This window comes from Hyperolius riggenbachi, chromosome 2 (assembly GCF_040937935.1).
Source record: "Hyperolius riggenbachi isolate aHypRig1 chromosome 2, aHypRig1.pri, whole genome shotgun sequence".
NCBI lineage: Eukaryota > Metazoa > Chordata > Amphibia > Anura > Hyperoliidae > Hyperolius > Hyperolius riggenbachi.
The window spans coordinates 267893995-267911354 of record NC_090647.1 but is presented as its reverse complement, the minus strand read 5'-3'; the positions used below and the strand labels follow the sequence as shown (position 1 = coordinate 267911354).

Here is a 17360-nt window from a genome sequence, read left to right as displayed (position 1 = left end):
ATTACCTCCAAACGGACAAACCACTGAGGCACAGGCAAAAAATGTGGTTTAGCCTGCTGCTGATCCCCAAACCTTCGGGTTCCGAACCCTCCCGCTTCTCCTGGAGAGCTCTTCTTGCAGATTTTAGTAGTTACTTTTATGCACTGCTACGTTTTCCAGGTATTAGGAGAGAGGTAAGATGCTCAATAATTAGGCTTCTCGTCTAGTTGGCAAGCCATAGGGCAATGAATTTTAAAAGAAAATGAGATGGGATGAGCTGGTCTTATCTGTCTTCACTGGGGATAAGTGTAGTGAACTGGTAAACAGAGATCCCGAGCTACATAACGCCTGCTGGAGGTGGGATATTTTCTGGCTGGTCAGTGGATGTCACCTATGCAAATTTGTAGCGGAGTATTGTATGCTGTTAAATGTCTCTCAGAGTACCACCATGCGTTTATATTAATTTTTGCTGCAATGTAGAAACTCAAGTAGCAACTTTCAAAAAAATGACATGTTGCTTGAATATGATGTTCCTAACACTTTATTGTTAAGTACCATAGTGTATTGAATATCACTTTAATATGAAAAGGAACTTGATAATTCCTGATGTTGAGTTGTCTGAATTGAGATTTAGGACTATACTTTCAGGGATCATTTCTATAGTTTATGACTGTTGGAATGTGCTCAAAGGTGTCCAAACTCACCAATCACGATGATGAGCTAAAGTGGTTTCTCCTGAGCATGAATTGAGTGTTCAGTTCTACTTTGGTAGTAACTGTTTGCTGTTGATGACTGTTCCTGTCTTCACTTATGTGATGATTGGCGGGAGAAAACACAAACTGAGTGATTGTATTTAACTTTACAAAATAATTTATAGATTTGTGCATTGAAGTGTTGGGCTTCTGCATGCATGTTATTGTCAGATTCTGGTGTTTGCTGTGTAGGTTTGAATTGTGAAAATTGTCAGGAACTAGCAATTGGTTGCTTTTGAAAAATTCGTAAAATCATTTTATGGAAGCGTTGATTGTACCATTTTTTATCAGATTTGTTTTGAAATCTAAATTAACAGCTAATCTCAAACACTGACTCTTCTTAAACCCCATTTGCGATTCCTACCTTTAGCTTTGCAATCCTGTTTCACAAGCTAAAAAATGTGGTTTAGCCTGCTGCTGATCCCCAAACCTTCGGGTTCCGAACCCTCCCGCTTCTCCTGGAGAGCTCTTCTTGCAGATTTTAGTAGTTACTTTTATGCACTGCTACGTTTTCCAGGTATTAGGAGAGAGGTAAGATGCTCAATAATTAGGCTTCTCGTCTAGTTGGCAAGCCATAGGGCAATGAATTTTAAAAGAAAATGAGATGGGATGAGCTGGTCTTATCTGTCTTCACTGGGGATAAGTGTAGTGAACTGGTAAACAGAGATCCCGAGCTACATAACGCCTGCTGGAGGTGGGATATTTTCTGGCTGGTCAGTGGATGTCACCTATGCAAATTTGTAGCGGAGTATTGTATGCTGTTAAATGTCTCTCAGAGTACCACCATGCGTTTATATTGATTTTTGCTGCAATGTAGAAACTCAAGTAGCAACTTTCAAAAAAATGACATGTTGCTTGAATATGATGTTCCTAACACTTTATTGTTAAGTACCATAGTGTATTGAATATCACTGTAATATGAAAAGGAGCTTGATAATTCCTGATGTTGAGTTGTCTGAATTGAGATTTAGGACTATACTTTCAGGGATCATTTCTATAGTTTTTGACTGTTGGAATGTGCTTGAAGGTGTCCAAACTCACCAATCACGATGAAGAGCTAAAGTGGTTTCTCCTGAGCATGAATTGAGTGTTCAGTTCTACTTTGGTAGTAACTGTTTGCTGTTGATGACTGTTCCTGTCTTCACTTATGTGATGGTTGGTGGGAGAAAACACAAACTGAGTGATTGTATTTAACTTTACAAAATAATTTTTAGATTTGTGCATTGAAGTGTTGGGCTTCTGCATACATGTTATTGTCAGATTCTGGTGTTTGCTGTGTAGGTTTGAATTGTGAAATTTGTCAGGAACTAGCAATTGGTTGCTTTTGAAAAATTCGTAAAATCATTTTATAGAAGCGTTGATTGTACCATTTTTTATCAGATTTGTTTTGAAATCTAAATTAACAGCTAATCTCAAACACTGACTCTTCTTAAACCCCATTTGCGATTCCTACCTTTAGCTTTGCAATCCTGTTTCACAAGCTAAAAAATGTGGTTTAGCCTGCTGCTGATCCCCAAACCTTCGGGTTCCGAACCCTCCCGCTTCTCCTGGAGAGCTCTTCTTGCAGATTTTAGTAGTTATTTTTATGCACTGCTACGTTTTCCAGGTATTAGGAGAGAGGTAAGATGCTCAATAATTAGGCTTCTCGTCTAGTTGGTAAGCCATAGGGCAATACATTTTAAAAGAAAATGAGATGGGATGAGCTGGTCTTATCTGTCTTCACTGGGGATAAGTGTAGTGAACTGGTAAACAGAGATCCCGAGCTACATAACACCTGCTGGAGGTGGGATATTTTCTGGCTGGTCAGTGGATGTCACCTATGCAAATTTGTAGCGGAGTATTGTATGCTGCTAAATGTCTCTCAGAGTACCACCATGCGTTTATATTGATTTTTTCTGCAATGTAGAAACTCAAGTAGCAACTTTCAAAAAAATGACATGTTGCTTGAATATGATGTTCCTAACACTTTATTGTTAAGTACCATAGTGTATTGAATATCACTCTAATATGAAAAGGAGCTTGATAATTCCTGATGTTGAGTTGTCAGAATTGAGATTAAGGACTATACTTTCAGGGATCATTTCTATAGTTTTTGACTGTTGGAATGTGCTCGAAAGTGTCCAAACTCACCAATCACGATGAAGAGCTAAAGTGGATTCTCCTGAGCATGAATTGAGTGTTCAGTTCTACTTTGGTAGTAACTGTTTGCTGTTGATGACTGTTCCTGTCTTCACTTATGTGATGATTGGCGGGAGAAAACACAAACTGAGTGATTGTATTTAACTTCACAAAATAATTGATAGACTTGTGCATTGAAGTGTTGGGCTTCTGCATACATGTTATTGTCAGATTCTGGTGTTTGCTGTGTAGGTTTGAATTGTGAAAATTGTCAGGAACTAGCAATTGGTTGCTTTTGAAAAACTCGTTAAATCATTTTATGGAAGCGTTGATTGTACTATTTTTTATCAGCTTTGTTTTGAAATCTGATTGACAGCTAATCTCAAACACTGACTCTTCTTAAACCCCATTTGCGATTCCTACCTTTAGCTTTGCAATCCTGTTTCACAAGCTAAATCTACCCATCCCTTTTACTAAGCTCCTAACCCTAGTAAGTAATCACCGTTTGGGCCATCTGTCCATCTTTGGTGCCTGTTCAGCTTCCATCCAACTGAAATCATTTTAGAGAGTTGACCGTACACCTGAATTTGTTTTTGCATTACCTCCAAACGGACAAACCACTGAGGCACAGGCAAAAAATGTGGTTTAGCCTGCTGCTGATCCCCAAACCTTCGGGTTCCGAACCCTCCCGCTTCTCCTGGAGAGCTCTTCTTGCAGATTTTAGTAGTTACTTTTATGCACTGCTACGTTTTCCAGGTATTAGGAGAGAGGTAAGATGCTCAATAATTAGGCTTCTCGTCTAGTTGGCAAGCCATAGGGCAATGAATTTTAAAAGAAAATGAGATGGGATGAGCTGGTCTTATCTGTCTTCACTGGGGATAAGTGTAGTGAACTGGTAAACAGAGATCCCGAGCTACATAACGCCTGCTGGAGGTGGGATATTTTCTGGCTGGTCAGTGGATGTCACCTATGCAAATTTGTAGCGGAGTATTGTATGCTGTTAAATGTCTCTCAGAGTACCACCATGCGTTTATATTGATTTTTGCTGCAATGTAGAAACTCAAGTAGCAACTTTCAAAAAAATGACATGTTGCTTGAATATGATGTTCCTAACACTTTATTGTTAAGTACCATAGTGTATTGAATATCACTCTAATATGAAAAGGAGCTTGATAATTCCTGATGTTGAGATGTCATAATTGAGATTTAGGACTATACTTTCAGGGATCATTTCTATAGTTTTTGACTTTTGGAATGTGTTTGAAAGTGTCCAAACTCACCAATCACGATGAAGAACTAAAGTGGTTTCTCCTGAGCATGAATTGAGTGTTCAGTTCTACTTTGGTAGTAACTGTTTGCTGTTGATGACTGTTCCTGTCTTCACTTATGTGATGATTGGCGGGAGAAAACACAAACTGAGTGATTGTGTTTAACTTTACAAAATAATTGATAGATTTGTGCATAGAAGTGTTGGGCTTCTGCATACATGTTATTGTCAGATTCTGGTGTTTGCTGTGTAGGTTTGAATTGTGAAAATTGTCAGGAACTAGCAATTGGTTGCTTTTGAAAAATTCTTAAAATCATTTTATGGAAGCGTTGATTGTACCATTTTTTATCAGCTTTGTTTTGAAATCTGATTGACAGCTAATCTCACCTCTTCTTAAACCCCATTTGCGATTCCTACCTTTAGCTTTGCAATCCTGTTTCACAAGCTAAATCTACCCATCCCTTTTACTAAGCTCCTAACCCTCGTAAGTAATCACCGTTTGGGCCATCTGTCCATCTTTGGTGCCTGTTCAGCTTCCATCCAACTGAAATCATTTTAGAGGGTTGACCGTACACCTGAATTTGTTTTTGCATTACCTCCAAACGGACAAACCACTGAGGCACAGGCAAAAAATGTGGTTTAGTCTGCTGCTGATCCCCAAACCTTCGGGTTCCGAACCCTCCCGCTTCTCCTGGAGAGCTCTTCTTGCAGATTTTAGTAGTTACTTTTATGCACTGCTACGTTTTCCAGGTATTAGGAGAGAGGTAAGATGCTCAATAATTAGGCTTCTCGTCTAGTTGGCAAGCCATAGGGCAATGAATTTTAAAAGAAAATGAGATGGGATGAGCTGGTCTTATCTGTCTTCACTGGGGATAAGTGTAGTGAACTGGTAAACAGAGATCCCAAGCTACATAACGCCTGCTGGAGGTGGGATATTTTCTGGCTGGTCAGTGGATGTCACCTATGCAAATTTGTAGCGGAGTATTGTATGCTGTTAAATGTCTCTCAGAGTACCACCATGCGTTTATATTGATTTTTGCTGCAATGTAGAAACTCAAGTAGCAACTTTCAAAAAAATGACATGTTGCTTGAATATGATGTTCCTAACACTTTATTGTTAAGTACCATAGTGTATTGAATATCACTCTAATATGAAAAGGAGCTTGATAATTCCTGATGTTGAGTTGTCAGAATTGAGATTAAGGACTATACTTTCAGGGATCATTTCTATAGTTTTTGACTGTTGGAATGTGCTCGAAAGTGTCCAAACTCACCAATCACGATGAAGAGCTAAAGTGGATTCTCCTGAGCATGAATTGAGTGTTCAGTTCTACTTTGGTAGTAACTGTTTGCTGTTGATGACTGTTCCTGTCTTCACTTATGTGATGATTGGTGGGAGAAAACACAAACTGAGTGATTGTATTTAACTTCACAAAATAATTGATAGACTTGTGCATTGAAGTGTTGGGCTTCTGCATACATGTTATTGTCAGATTCTGGTGTTTGCTGTGTAGGTTTGAATTGTGAAAATTGTCAGGAACTAGCAATTGGTTGCTTTTGAAAAATTCGTAAAATCATTTTATGGAAGCGTTGATTGTACCATTTTTTATCAGATTTGTTTTGAAATCTAAATTAACAGCTAATCTCAAACACTGACTCTTCTTAAACCCCATTTGCGATTCCTACCTTTAGCTTTGCAATCCTGTTTCACAAGCTAAAAAATGTGGTTTAGCCTGCTGCTGATCCCCAAACCTTCGGGTTCCGAACCCTCCCGCTTCTCCTGGAGAGCTCTTCTTGCAGATTTTAGTAGTTACTTTTATGCACTGCTACGTTTTCCAGGTATTAGGAGAGAGGTAAGATGCTCAATAATTAGGCTTCTCGTCTAGTTGGCAAGCCATAGGGCAATGAATTTTAAAAGAAAATGAGATGGGATGAGCTGGTCTTATCTGTCTTCACTGGGGATAAGTGTAGTGAACTGGTAAACAGAGATCCCGAGCTACATAACGCCTGCTGGAGGTGGGATATTTTCTGGCTGGTCAGTGGATGTCACCTATGCAAATTTGTAGCGGAGTATTGTATGCTGTTAAATGTCTTTCAGAGTACCACCATGCGTTTATATTGATTTTTGCTGCAATGTAGAAACTCAAGTAGCAACTTTCAAAAAAAATGACATGTTGCCTGAATATGATGTTCCTAACACTTTATTGTTAAGTACCATAGTGTATTGAATATCACTCTAATTTGAAAAGGAGCTTGATAATTCCTGATGTTGAGTTGTCAGAATTGAGATTTAGGATTATACTTTCAGGGATCGATTCTGTAGTTTTTGACTGTTGGAATCTGCCCGAAGGTGTCCAAACTCACCAATTATGATGAAGAGCTAAAGTGGTTTCTCCTGAGCATGAATTGAGTGTTCAGTTCTACTTTGGTAGTAACTGTTTGCTGTTGATGACTGTTCATGTCTTCACTTATGTGATGATTGGCGGGAGAAAACACAAACTGAGTGATTGTATTTAACTTTACAAAATAATTGATAGATTTGTGCATTGAAGTGTTGGGCTTCTGCATACATGTTATTGTCAGATTCTGGTGTTTGCTGTGTAGGTTTGAATTGTGAAAATTGTCAGGAACTAGCAATTGGTTGCTTTTGAAAAATTCGTAAAATCATTTTATGGAAGCGTTGATTGTACCATTTTTTATCAGATTTGTTTTGAAATCTGATTGACAGCTAATCTCAAACACTGACTCTTCTTAAACCCCATTTGCGATTCCTACCTTTAGCTTTGCAATCCTGTTTCACAAGCTAAATCTACCCATCCCTTTTACTAAGCTCCTAACCCTAGTAAGTAATTACCGTTTGGGCCATCTGTCCATCTTTGGTGCCTGTTCAGCTTCCATCCAACTGAAATCATTTTAGAGGGTTGACCGTACACCTAAATTTGTTTTTGCATTACCTCCAAACGGACAAACCACTGAGGCACAGGCAAAAAATGTGGTTTAGCCTGCTGCTGATCCCCAAACCTTCGGGTTCCGAACCCTCCCGCTTCTCCTGGAGAGCTCTTCTTGCAGATTTTAGTAGTTACTTTTATGCACTGCTACGTTTTCCAGGTATTAGGAGAGAGGTAAGATGCTCAATAATTAGGCTTCTCGTCTAGTTGGCAAGCCATAGGGCAATGAATTTTAAAAGAAAATGAGATGGGATGAGCTGGTCTTATCTGTCTTCACTGGGGATAAGTGTAGTGAACTGGTAAACAGAGATCCCGAGCTACATAACACCTGCTGGAGGTGGGATATTTTCTGGCTGGTCAGTGGATGTCACCTATGCAAATTTGTAGCGGAGTATTGTATGCTGTTAAATGTCTCTCAGAGTACCACCATGCGTTTATATTGATTTTTGCTGCAATGTAGAAACTCAAGTAGCAACTTTCAAAAAAATGACATGTTGCTTGAATATGATGTTCCTAATACTTTATTGTTAAGTACCATAGTGTATTGAATATCACTCTAATATGAAAAGGAGCTTGATAATTCCTGATGTTGAGTTGTCAGAATTGAGATTTAGGATTATACTTTCAGGGATTGTTTCTGTAGTTTTTGACTGTTGGAATGTGCTTGAAAGTGTCCAAACTCACCAATCACGATGAAGAGCTAAAGTGGTTTCTCCTGAGCATGAATTGAGTGTTCAGTTCTATTTTGGTAGTAACTGTTTGCTGTTGATGGCTGTTCCTGTCTTCACTTATGTGATGATTGGTGGGAGAAAACACAAACTGAGTGATTGTATTTAACTTTACAAAATAATTTATTTATAGATGTGTGCATTGAAGTGTTGGGCTTCTGCATACATGTTATTGTCAGATTCTGGTGTTTGCTGTGTAGGTTTGAATTGTGAAAATTGTCAGGAACTAGCAATTGGTTGCTTTTGAAAAATTCGTAAAATCATTTTATGGAAGCGTTGATTGTACCATTTTTTATCAGATTTGTTTTGAAATCTGATTGACAGCTAATCTCAAACACTGACTCTTCTTAAACCCCATTTGCGATTCCTACCTTTAGCTTTGCAATCCTGTTTCACAAGCTAAATCTACCCATCCCTTTTACTAAGCTTCTAACCCTAGTAAGTAATCACCGTTTGGGCCATCTGTCCATCTTTGGTGCCTGTTCAGCTTCCATCCAACTGAAATCATTTTAGAGGGTTGACCGTACACCTGAATTTGGTTTTGCATTACCTCCAAACGGACAAACCACTGAGGCACAGGCAAAAAATGTGGTTTAGCCTGCTGCTGATCCCCAAACCTTCGGGTTCCGAACCCACCCGCTTCTCCTGGAGAGCTCTTCTTGCAGATTTTAGTAGTTACTTTTATGCACTGCTACGTTTTCCAGGTATTAGGAGAGAGGTAAGATGCTCAATAATTAGGCTTCTCGTCTAGTTGGCAAGCCATAGGGCAATGAATTTTAAAAGAAAATGAGATGGGATGAGCTGGTCTTATCTGTCTTCACTGGGGATAAGTGTAGTGAACTGGTAAACAGAGATCCCAAGCTACATAACGCCTGCTGGAGGTGGGATATTTTCTGGCTGGTCAGTGGATGTCACCTATGCAAATTTGTAGCGGAGTATTGTATGCTGTTAAATGTCTCTCAGAGTACCACCATGCGTTTATATTGATTTTTGCTGCAATGTAGAAACTCAAGTAGCAACTTTCAAAAAAATGACATGTTGCTTGAATATGATGTTCCTAACACTTTATTGTTAAGTACCATAGTGTATTGAATATCACTCTAATATGAAAAGGAGCTTGATAATTCCTGATGTTGAGTTGTCCTAATTGAGATTTAGGACTATACTTTCAGGGATCATTTCTATAGTTTTTGACTGTTGGAATGTGTTTGAAAGTGTCCAAACTCACCAATCACGATGAAGAACTAAAGTGGTTTCTCCTGAGCATGAATTGAGTGTTCAGTTCTACTTTGGTAGTAACTGTTTGCTGTTGATGACTGTTCCTGTCTTCACTTATGTGATAATTGGCGGGAGAAAACACAAACTGAGTGATTGTGTTTAAGTTTACAAAATAATTGATAGATTTGTGCATAGAAGTGTTGGGCTTCTGCATACATGTTATTGTCAGATTCTGGTGTTTGCTGTGTAGGTTTGAATTGTGAAAATTGTCAGGAACTAGCAATTGGTTGCTTTTGAAAAATTCTTAAAATCATTTTATGGAAGCGTTGATTGTACCATTTTTTATCAGCTTTGTTTTGAAATCTGATTGACAGCTAATCTCAAACACTGACTCTTCTTAAACCCCATTTGCGATTCCTACCTTTAGCTTTGCAATCCTGTTTCACAAGCTAAATCTACCCATCCCTTTTACTAAGCTCCTAACCCTAGTAAGTAATCACCGTTTGGGCCATCTGTCCATCTTTGGTGCCTGTTCAGCTTCCATCCAACTGAAATCATTTTAGAGGGTTGACCGTACACCTGAATTTGGTTTTGCATTACCTCCAAACGGACAAACCACTGAGGCACAGGCAAAAAATGTGGTTTAGCCTGCTGCTGATCCCCAAACCTTCGGGTTCCGAACCCTCCCGCTTCTCCTGGAGAGCTCTTCTTGCAGATTTTAGTAGTTACTTTTATGCACTGCTACGTTTTCCAGGTATTAGGAGAGAGGTAAGATGCTCAATAATTAGGCTTCTCGTCTAGTTGGCAAGCCATAGGGCAATGAATTTTAAAAGAAAATGAGATGGGATGAGCTGGTCTTATCTGTCTTCACTGGGGATAAGTGTAGTGAACTGGTAAACAGAGATCCCAAGCTACATAACGCCTGCTGGAGGTGGGATATTTTCTGGCTGGTCAGTGGATGTCACCTATGCAAATTTGTAGCGGAGTATTGTATGCTGTTAAATGTCTCTCAGAGTACCACCATGCGTTTATATTAATTTTTGCTGCAATGTAGAAACTCAAGTAGCAACTTTCAAAAAAATGACATGTTGCTTGAATATGATGTTCCTAACACTTTATTGTTAAGTACCATAGTGTATTGAATATCACTTTAATATGAAAAGGAGCTTGATAATTCCTGATGTTGAGTTGTCTGAATTGAGATTTTGGACTATACTTTCAGGGATCATTTCTATAGTTTATGACTGTTGGAATGTGCTCGAAGGTGTCCAAACTCACCAATCACGATGAAGAGCTAAAGTGGTTTCTCCTGAGCATGAATTGAGTGTTCAGTTCTACTTTGGTAGTAACTGTTTGCTGTTGATGACTGTTCCTGTCTTCACTTATGTGATGATTGGCGGGAGAAAACACAAACTGAGTGATTGTATTTAACTTTACAAAATACAAAATAATTTATAGATTTGTGCATTGAAGTGTTGGGCTTCTGCATACATGTTATTGTCAGATTCTGGTGTTTGCTGTGTAGGTTTGAATTGTGAAAATTGTCAGGAACTAGCAATTGGTTGCTTTTGAAAAATCCGTAAAATCATTTTATGGAAGCGTTGATTGTACCATTTTTTATCAGATTTGTTTTGAAATCTAAATTAACAGCTAATCTCAAACACTGACTCTTCTTAAACCCCATTTGCGATTCCTACCTTTAGCTTTGCAATCTTGTTTCACAAGCTAAAAAATGTGGTTTAGCCTGCTGCTGATCCCCAAACCTTCGGGTTCCGAACCCTCCCGCTTCTCCTGGAGAGCTCTTCTTGCAGATTTTAGTAGTTACTTTTATGCACTGCTACGTTTTCCAGGTATTAGGAGAGAGGTAAGATGCTCAATAATTAGGCTTCTCGTCTAGTTGGCAAGCCATAGGGCAATGAATTTTAAAAGAAAATGAGATGGGATGAGCTGGTCTTATCTGTCTTCACTGGGGATAAGTGTAGTGAACTGGTAAACAGAGATCCCGAGCTACATAACGCCTGCTGGAGGTGGGATATTTTCTGGCTGGTCAGTGGATGTCACCTATGCAAATTTGTAGCGGAGTATTGTATGCTGTTAAATGTCTCTCAGAGTACCACCATGCGTTTATATTGATTTTTGCTGCAATGTAGAAACTCAAGTAGCAACTTTCAAAAAAAATGACATGTTGCTTGAATATGATGTTCCTAACACTTTATTGTTAAGTACCATAGTGTATTGAATATCACTGTAATATGAAAAGGAGCTTGATAATTCCTGATGTTGAGTTGTCTGAATTGAGATTTAGGACTATACTTTCAGGGATCATTTCTATAGTTTTTGACTTTTGGAATGTGCTCGAAGGTGTCCAAACTCACCAATCACGATGAAGAGCTAAAGTGGTTTCTCCTGAGCATGAATTGAGTGTTCAGTTCTACTTTGGTAGTAACTGTTTGCTGTTGATGACTGTTCCTGTTTTCACTTATGTGATGGTTGGTGGGAGAAAACACAAACTGAGTGATTGTATTTAACTTCACAAAGTAATTGATAGACTTGTGCATTGAAGTGTTGGGCTTCTGCATACAAGTTATTGTCAGATTCTGGTGTTTGCTTTGTAGGTTTGAATTGTGAAAATTGTCAGGAACTGGCAATTGGTTGCTTTTGAAATATTTGTAAAATCATTTTATGGAAGCGTTGATTGTACCATTTTTTATCAGCTTTGTTTTGAAATCTGATTGACAGCTAATCTCAAACACTGACTCTTCTTAAACCCCATTTGCGATTCCTACCTTTAGCTTTGCAATCTTGTTTCACAAGCTAAATCTACCCATCCCTTTTACTAAGCTCCTAACCCTAGTAAGTAATCACCGTTTGGGCCATCTGTCCATCTTTGGTGCCTGTTCAGCTTCCATCCAACTGAAATCATTTTAGAGGGTTGACCGTACACCTGAATTTGTTTTTGCATTACCTCCAAACGGACAAACCACTGAGGCACAGGCAAAAAATGTGGTTTAGCCTGCTGCTCATCCCCAAACCTTCGGGTTCCGAACCCTCCCGCTTCTCCTGGAGAGCTCTTCTTGCAGATTTTAGTAGTTACTTTTATGCACTGCTACGTTTTCCAGGTATTAGGAGAGAGGTAAGATGCTCAATAATTAGGCTTCTCGTCTAGTTGGCAAGCCATAGGGCAATGAATTTTAAAAGAAAATGAGATGGGATGAGCTGGTCTTATCTGTCTTCACTGGGGATAAGTGTAGTGAACTGGTAAACAGAGATCCCGAGCTACATAACGCCTGCTGGAGGTGGGATATTTTCTGGCTGGTCAGTGGATGTCACCTATGCAAATTTGTAGCGGAGTATTGTATGCTGTTAAATGTCTCTCAGAGTACCACCAATGCGTTTATATTGATTTTTGCTGCAATGTAGAAACTCAAGTAGCAACTTTCAAAAAAATGACATGTTGCTTGAATATGATGTTCCTAACACTTTATTGTTAAGTACCATAGTGTATTGAATATCACTTTAATATGAAAAGGAGCTTGATAATTCCTGATGTTGAGTTGTCTGAATTGAGATTTAGGACTATACTTTCAGGGATCATTTCTATAGTTTTTGACTGTTGGAATGTGCTTGAAGGTGTCCAAACTCACCAATCACGATGAAGAGCTAAAGTGGTTTCTCCTGAGCATGAATTGAGTGTTCAGTTCTACTTTGGTAGTAACTGTTTGCTGTTGATGACTGTTCCTGTTTTCACTTATGTGATGATTGGCGGGAGATACACAAACTGAGTGATTGTATTTTACTTTACAAAAGAATTTATAGATTTGTGCATTGAAGTGTTGGGCTTCTGCATACATGTTATTGTCAGATTCTGGTGTTTGCTGTGTAGGTTTGAATTGTGAAAATTGTCAGGAACTAGCAATTGGTTTCTTTTGAAAAATTCGTAAGATCATTTTATGGAAGTGTTGATTGTACCATTTTTTATCAGATTTGTTTTGAAATCTAAATTAACAGCTAATCTCAAACACTGACTCTTCTTAAACCCCATTTGCGATTCCTACCTTTAGCTTTGCAATCCTGTTTCACAAGCTAAATCTACCCATCCCTTTTACTAAGCTCCTATCCCTAGTAAGTAATCACCGTTTGGGCCATCTGTCCATCTTTGGTGCCTGTTCAGCTTCCATCCAACTGAAATCATTTTAGAGGGTTGACCGTATACCTGAATTTGTTTTTGCATTACCTCCAAACGGACAAACCACTGAGGCACAGGCAAAAAATGTGGTTTAGCCTGCTGCTGATCCCCAAACCTTCGGGTTCCGAACCCTCCCGCTTCTCCTGGAGAGCTCTTCTTGCAGATTTTAGTAGTTACTTTTATGCACTGCTACGTTTTCCAGGTATTAGGAGAGAGGTAAGATGCTCAATAATTAGGCTTCTCGTCTAGTTGGCAAGCCATAGGGCAATGAATTTTAAAAGAAAATGAGATGGGATGAGCTGGTCTTATCTGTCTTCACTGGGGATAAGTGTAGTGAACTGGTAAACAGAGATCCCGAGCTACATAACGCCTGCTGGAGGTGGGATATTTTCTGGCTGGTCAGTGGATGTCACCTATGCAAATTTGTAGCGGAGTATTGTATGCTGTTAAATGTCTCTCAGAGTACCACCATGCGTTTATATTAATTTTTGCTGCAATGTAGAAACTCAAGTAGCAACTTTCAAAAAAATGACATGTTGCTTGAATATGATGTTCCTAACACTTTATTGTTAAGTACCATAGTGTATTGAATATCACTTTAATATGAAAAGGAGCTTGATAATTCCTGATGTTGAGTTGTCTGAATTGAGATTTAGGACTATACTTTCAGGGATCATTTCTATAGTTTATGACTGTTGGAATGTGCTCAAAGGTGTCCAAACTCACCAATCACGATGAAGAGCTAAAGTGGTTTCTCCTGAGCATGAATTGAGTGTTCAGTTCTACTTTGGTAGTAACTGTTTGCTGTTGATGACTGTTCCTGACTTCACTTATGTGATGATTGGCGGGAGAAAACACAAACTGAGTGATTGTATTTAACTTTACAAAATAATTTATAGATTTGTGCATTGAAGTGTTGGGCTTCTGCATACATGTTATTGTCAGATTCTGGTGTTTGCTGTGTAGGTTTGAATTGTGAAAATTGTCAGGAACTAGCAATTGGTTGCTTTTGAAAAATTCGTAAAATCATTTTATGGAAGCGTTGATTGTACCATTTTTTATCAGATTTGTTTTGAAATCTAAATTAACAGCTAATCTCAAACACTGACTCTTCTTAAACCCCATTTGCGATTCCTACCTTTAGCTTTGCAATCCTGTTTCACAAGCTAAAAAATGTGGTTTAGCCTGCTGCTGATCCCCAAACCTTCGGGTTCCGAACCCTCCCGCTTCTCCTGGAGAGCTCTTCTTGCAGATTTTAGTAGTTACTTTTATGCACTGCTACGTTTTCCAGGTATTAGGAGAGAGGTAAGATGCTCAATAATTAGGCTTCTCGTCTAGTTGGCAAGCCATAGGGCAATGAATTTTAAAAGAAAATGAGATGGGATGAGCTGGTCTTATCTGTCTTCACTGGGGATAAGTGTAGTGAACTGGTAAACAGAGATCCCGAGCTACATAACGCCTGCTGGAGGTGGGATATTTTCTGGCTGGTCAGTGGATGTCACCTATGCAAATTTGTAGCGGAGTATTGTATGCTGTTAAATGTCTCTCAGAGTACCACCATGCGTTTATATTGATTTTTGCTGCAATGTAGAAACTCAAGTAGCAACTTTCAAAAAAAATGACATGTTGCCTGAATATGATGTTCCTAACACTTTATTGTTAAGTACCATAGTGTATTGAATATCACTCTAATTTGAAAAGGAGCTTGATAATTCCTGATGTTGAGTTGTCAGAATTGAGATTTAGGATTATACTTTCAGGGATCAATTCTGTAGTTTTTGACTGTTGGAATCTGCCCGAAGGTGTCCAAACTCACCAATTATGATGAAGAGCTAAAGTGGTTTCTCCTGAGCATGAATTGAGTGTTCAGTTCTACTTTGGTAGTAACTGTTTGCTGTTGATGACTGTTCATGTCTTCACTTATGTGATGATTGGCGGGAGAAAACACAAACTGAGTGATTGTATTTAACTTTACAAAATAATTGATAGATTTGTGCATTGAAGTGTTGGGCTTCTGCATACATGTTATTGTCAGATTCTGGTGTTTGCTGTGTAGGTTTGAATTGTGAAAATTGTCAGGAACTAGCAATTGGTTGCTTTTGAAAAATTCGTAAAATCATTTTATGGAAGCGTTGATTGTACCATTTTTTATCAGATTTGTTTTGAAATCTGATTGACAGCTAATCTCAAACACTGACTCTTCTTAAACCCCATTTGCGATTCCTACCTTTAGCTTTGCAATCCTGTTTCACAAGCTAAATCTACCCATCCCTTTTACTAAGCTCCTAACCCTAGTAAGTAATTACCGTTTGGGCCATCTGTCCATCTTTGGTGCCTGTTCAGCTTCCATCCAACTGAAATCATTTTAGAGGGTTGACCGTACACCTAAATTTGTTTTTGCATTACCTCCAAACGGACAAACCACTGAGGCACAGGCAAAAAATGTGGTTTAGCCTGCTGCTGATCCCCAAACCTTCGGGTTCCGAACCCTCCCGCTTCTCCTGGAGAGCTCTTCTTGCAGATTTTAGTAGTTACTTTTATGCACTGCTACGTTTTCCAGGTATTAGGAGAGAGGTAAGATGCTCAATAATTAGGCTTCTCGTCTAGTTGGCAAGCCATAGGGCAATGAATTTTAAAAGAAAATGAGATGGGATGAGCTGGTCTTATCTGTCTTCACTGGGGATAAGTGTAGTGAACTGGTAAACAGAGATCCCGAGCTACATAACACCTGCTGGAGGTGGGATATTTTCTGGCTGGTCAGTGGATGTCACCTATGCAAATTTGTAGCGGAGTATTGTATGCTGTTAAATGTCTCTCAGAGTACCACCATGCGTTTATATTGATTTTTGCTGCAATGTAGAAACTCAAGTAGCAACTTTCAAAAAAATGACATGTTGCTTGAATATGATGTTCCTAATACTTTATTGTTAAGTACCATAGTGTATTGAATATCACTCTAATATGAAAAGGAGCTTGATAATTCCTGATGTTGAGTTGTCAGAATTGAGATTTAGGATTATACTTTCAGGGATTGTTTCTATAGTTTTTGACTGTTGGAATGTGCTTGAAAGTGTCCAAACTCACCAATCACGATGAAGAGCTAAAGTGGTTTCTCCTGAGCATGAATTGAGTGTTCAGTTCAATTTTGGTAGTAACTGTTTGCTGTTGATGGCTGTTCCTGTCTTCACTTATGTGATGATTGGTGGGAGAAAACACAAACTGAGTGATTGTATTTAACTTTACAAAATAATTTATTTATAGATGTGTGCATTGAAGTGTTGGGCTTCTGCATACATGTTATTGTCAGATTCTGGTGTTTGCTGTGTAGGTTTGAATTGTGAAAATTGTCAGGAACTAGCAATTGGTTGCTTTTGAAAAATTCGTAAAATCATTTTATGGAAGCGTTGATTGTACCATTTTTTATCAGATTTGTTTTGAAATCTGATTGACAGCTAATCTCAAACACTGACTCTTCTTAAACCCCATTTGCGATTCCTACCTTTAGCTTTGCAATCCTGTTTCACAAGCTAAATCTACCCATCCCTTTTACTAAGCTTCTAACCCTAGTAAGTAATCACCGTTTGGGCCATCTGTCCATCTTTGGTGCCTGTTCAGCTTCCATCCAACTGAAATCATTTTAGAGGGTTGACCGTACACCTGAATTTGGTTTTGCATTACCTCCAAACGGACAAACCACTGAGGCACAGGCAAAAAATGTGGTTTAGCCTGCTGCTGATCCCCAAACCTTCGGGTTCCGAACCCACCCGCTTCTCCTGGAGAGCTCTTCTTGCAGATTTTAGTAGTTACTTTTATGCACTGCTACGTTTTCCAGGTATTAGGAGAGAGGTAAGATGCTCAATAATTAGGCTTCTCGTCTAGTTGGCAAGCCATAGGGCAATGAATTTTAAAAGAAAATGAGATGGGATGAGCTGGTCTTATCTGTCTTCACTGGGGATAAGTGTAGTGAACTGGTAAACAGAGATCCCAAGCTACATAACGCCTGCTGGAGGTGGGATATTTTCTGGCTGGTCAGTGGATGTCACCTATGCAAATTTGTAGCGGAGTATTGTATGCTGTTAAATGTCTCTCAGAGTACCACCATGCGTTTATATTGATTTTTGCTGCAATGTAGAAACTCAAGTAGCAACTTTCAAAAAAATGACA

The 17360-nt window shown here is 38.9% G+C and overlaps 1 protein-coding gene and 14 non-coding genes across 22 annotated transcripts in view; all 15 read left to right on the top strand.

Annotated features, from left to right (window-relative positions):
* The window catches only part of TEX14 (testis expressed 14, intercellular bridge forming factor), a 477154-nt gene that overhangs the window by 126846 nt on the left and 332948 nt on the right, over positions 1–17360 (top strand). The window lies entirely within an intron of this gene.
* On the top strand, positions 612–827 carry LOC137554821 (small nucleolar RNA U3). Its single transcript, XR_011027538.1, has one exon. It is a non-coding gene; the product is annotated as a small nucleolar RNA U3 (small nucleolar RNA).
* On the top strand, positions 1701–1916 carry LOC137554857 (small nucleolar RNA U3). The gene has a single exon (XR_011027573.1). It is a non-coding gene; the product is annotated as a small nucleolar RNA U3 (small nucleolar RNA).
* On the top strand, positions 2790–3005 carry LOC137554864 (small nucleolar RNA U3). The gene has a single exon (XR_011027580.1). It is a non-coding gene; the product is annotated as a small nucleolar RNA U3 (small nucleolar RNA).
* LOC137554836 (small nucleolar RNA U3) lies at positions 4058–4273 on the top strand. Its single transcript, XR_011027553.1, has one exon. It is a non-coding gene; the product is annotated as a small nucleolar RNA U3 (small nucleolar RNA).
* Positions 5319–5534, top strand: LOC137554860 (small nucleolar RNA U3). The gene has a single exon (XR_011027576.1). It is a non-coding gene; the product is annotated as a small nucleolar RNA U3 (small nucleolar RNA).
* On the top strand, positions 6409–6624 carry LOC137554988 (small nucleolar RNA U3). The gene has a single exon (XR_011027698.1). It is a non-coding gene; the product is annotated as a small nucleolar RNA U3 (small nucleolar RNA).
* On the top strand, positions 7677–7892 carry LOC137554971 (small nucleolar RNA U3). The gene has a single exon (XR_011027682.1). It is a non-coding gene; the product is annotated as a small nucleolar RNA U3 (small nucleolar RNA).
* On the top strand, positions 8949–9164 carry LOC137554884 (small nucleolar RNA U3). Its single transcript, XR_011027599.1, has one exon. It is a non-coding gene; the product is annotated as a small nucleolar RNA U3 (small nucleolar RNA).
* LOC137554824 (small nucleolar RNA U3) lies at positions 10217–10432 on the top strand. Its single transcript, XR_011027541.1, has one exon. It is a non-coding gene; the product is annotated as a small nucleolar RNA U3 (small nucleolar RNA).
* LOC137554849 (small nucleolar RNA U3) lies at positions 11314–11529 on the top strand. The gene has a single exon (XR_011027566.1). It is a non-coding gene; the product is annotated as a small nucleolar RNA U3 (small nucleolar RNA).
* LOC137554942 (small nucleolar RNA U3) lies at positions 12583–12797 on the top strand. Its single transcript, XR_011027655.1, has one exon. It is a non-coding gene; the product is annotated as a small nucleolar RNA U3 (small nucleolar RNA).
* On the top strand, positions 13851–14066 carry LOC137554848 (small nucleolar RNA U3). Its single transcript, XR_011027565.1, has one exon. It is a non-coding gene; the product is annotated as a small nucleolar RNA U3 (small nucleolar RNA).
* LOC137554946 (small nucleolar RNA U3) lies at positions 14941–15156 on the top strand. Its single transcript, XR_011027659.1, has one exon. It is a non-coding gene; the product is annotated as a small nucleolar RNA U3 (small nucleolar RNA).
* Positions 16209–16424, top strand: LOC137555012 (small nucleolar RNA U3). Its single transcript, XR_011027721.1, has one exon. It is a non-coding gene; the product is annotated as a small nucleolar RNA U3 (small nucleolar RNA).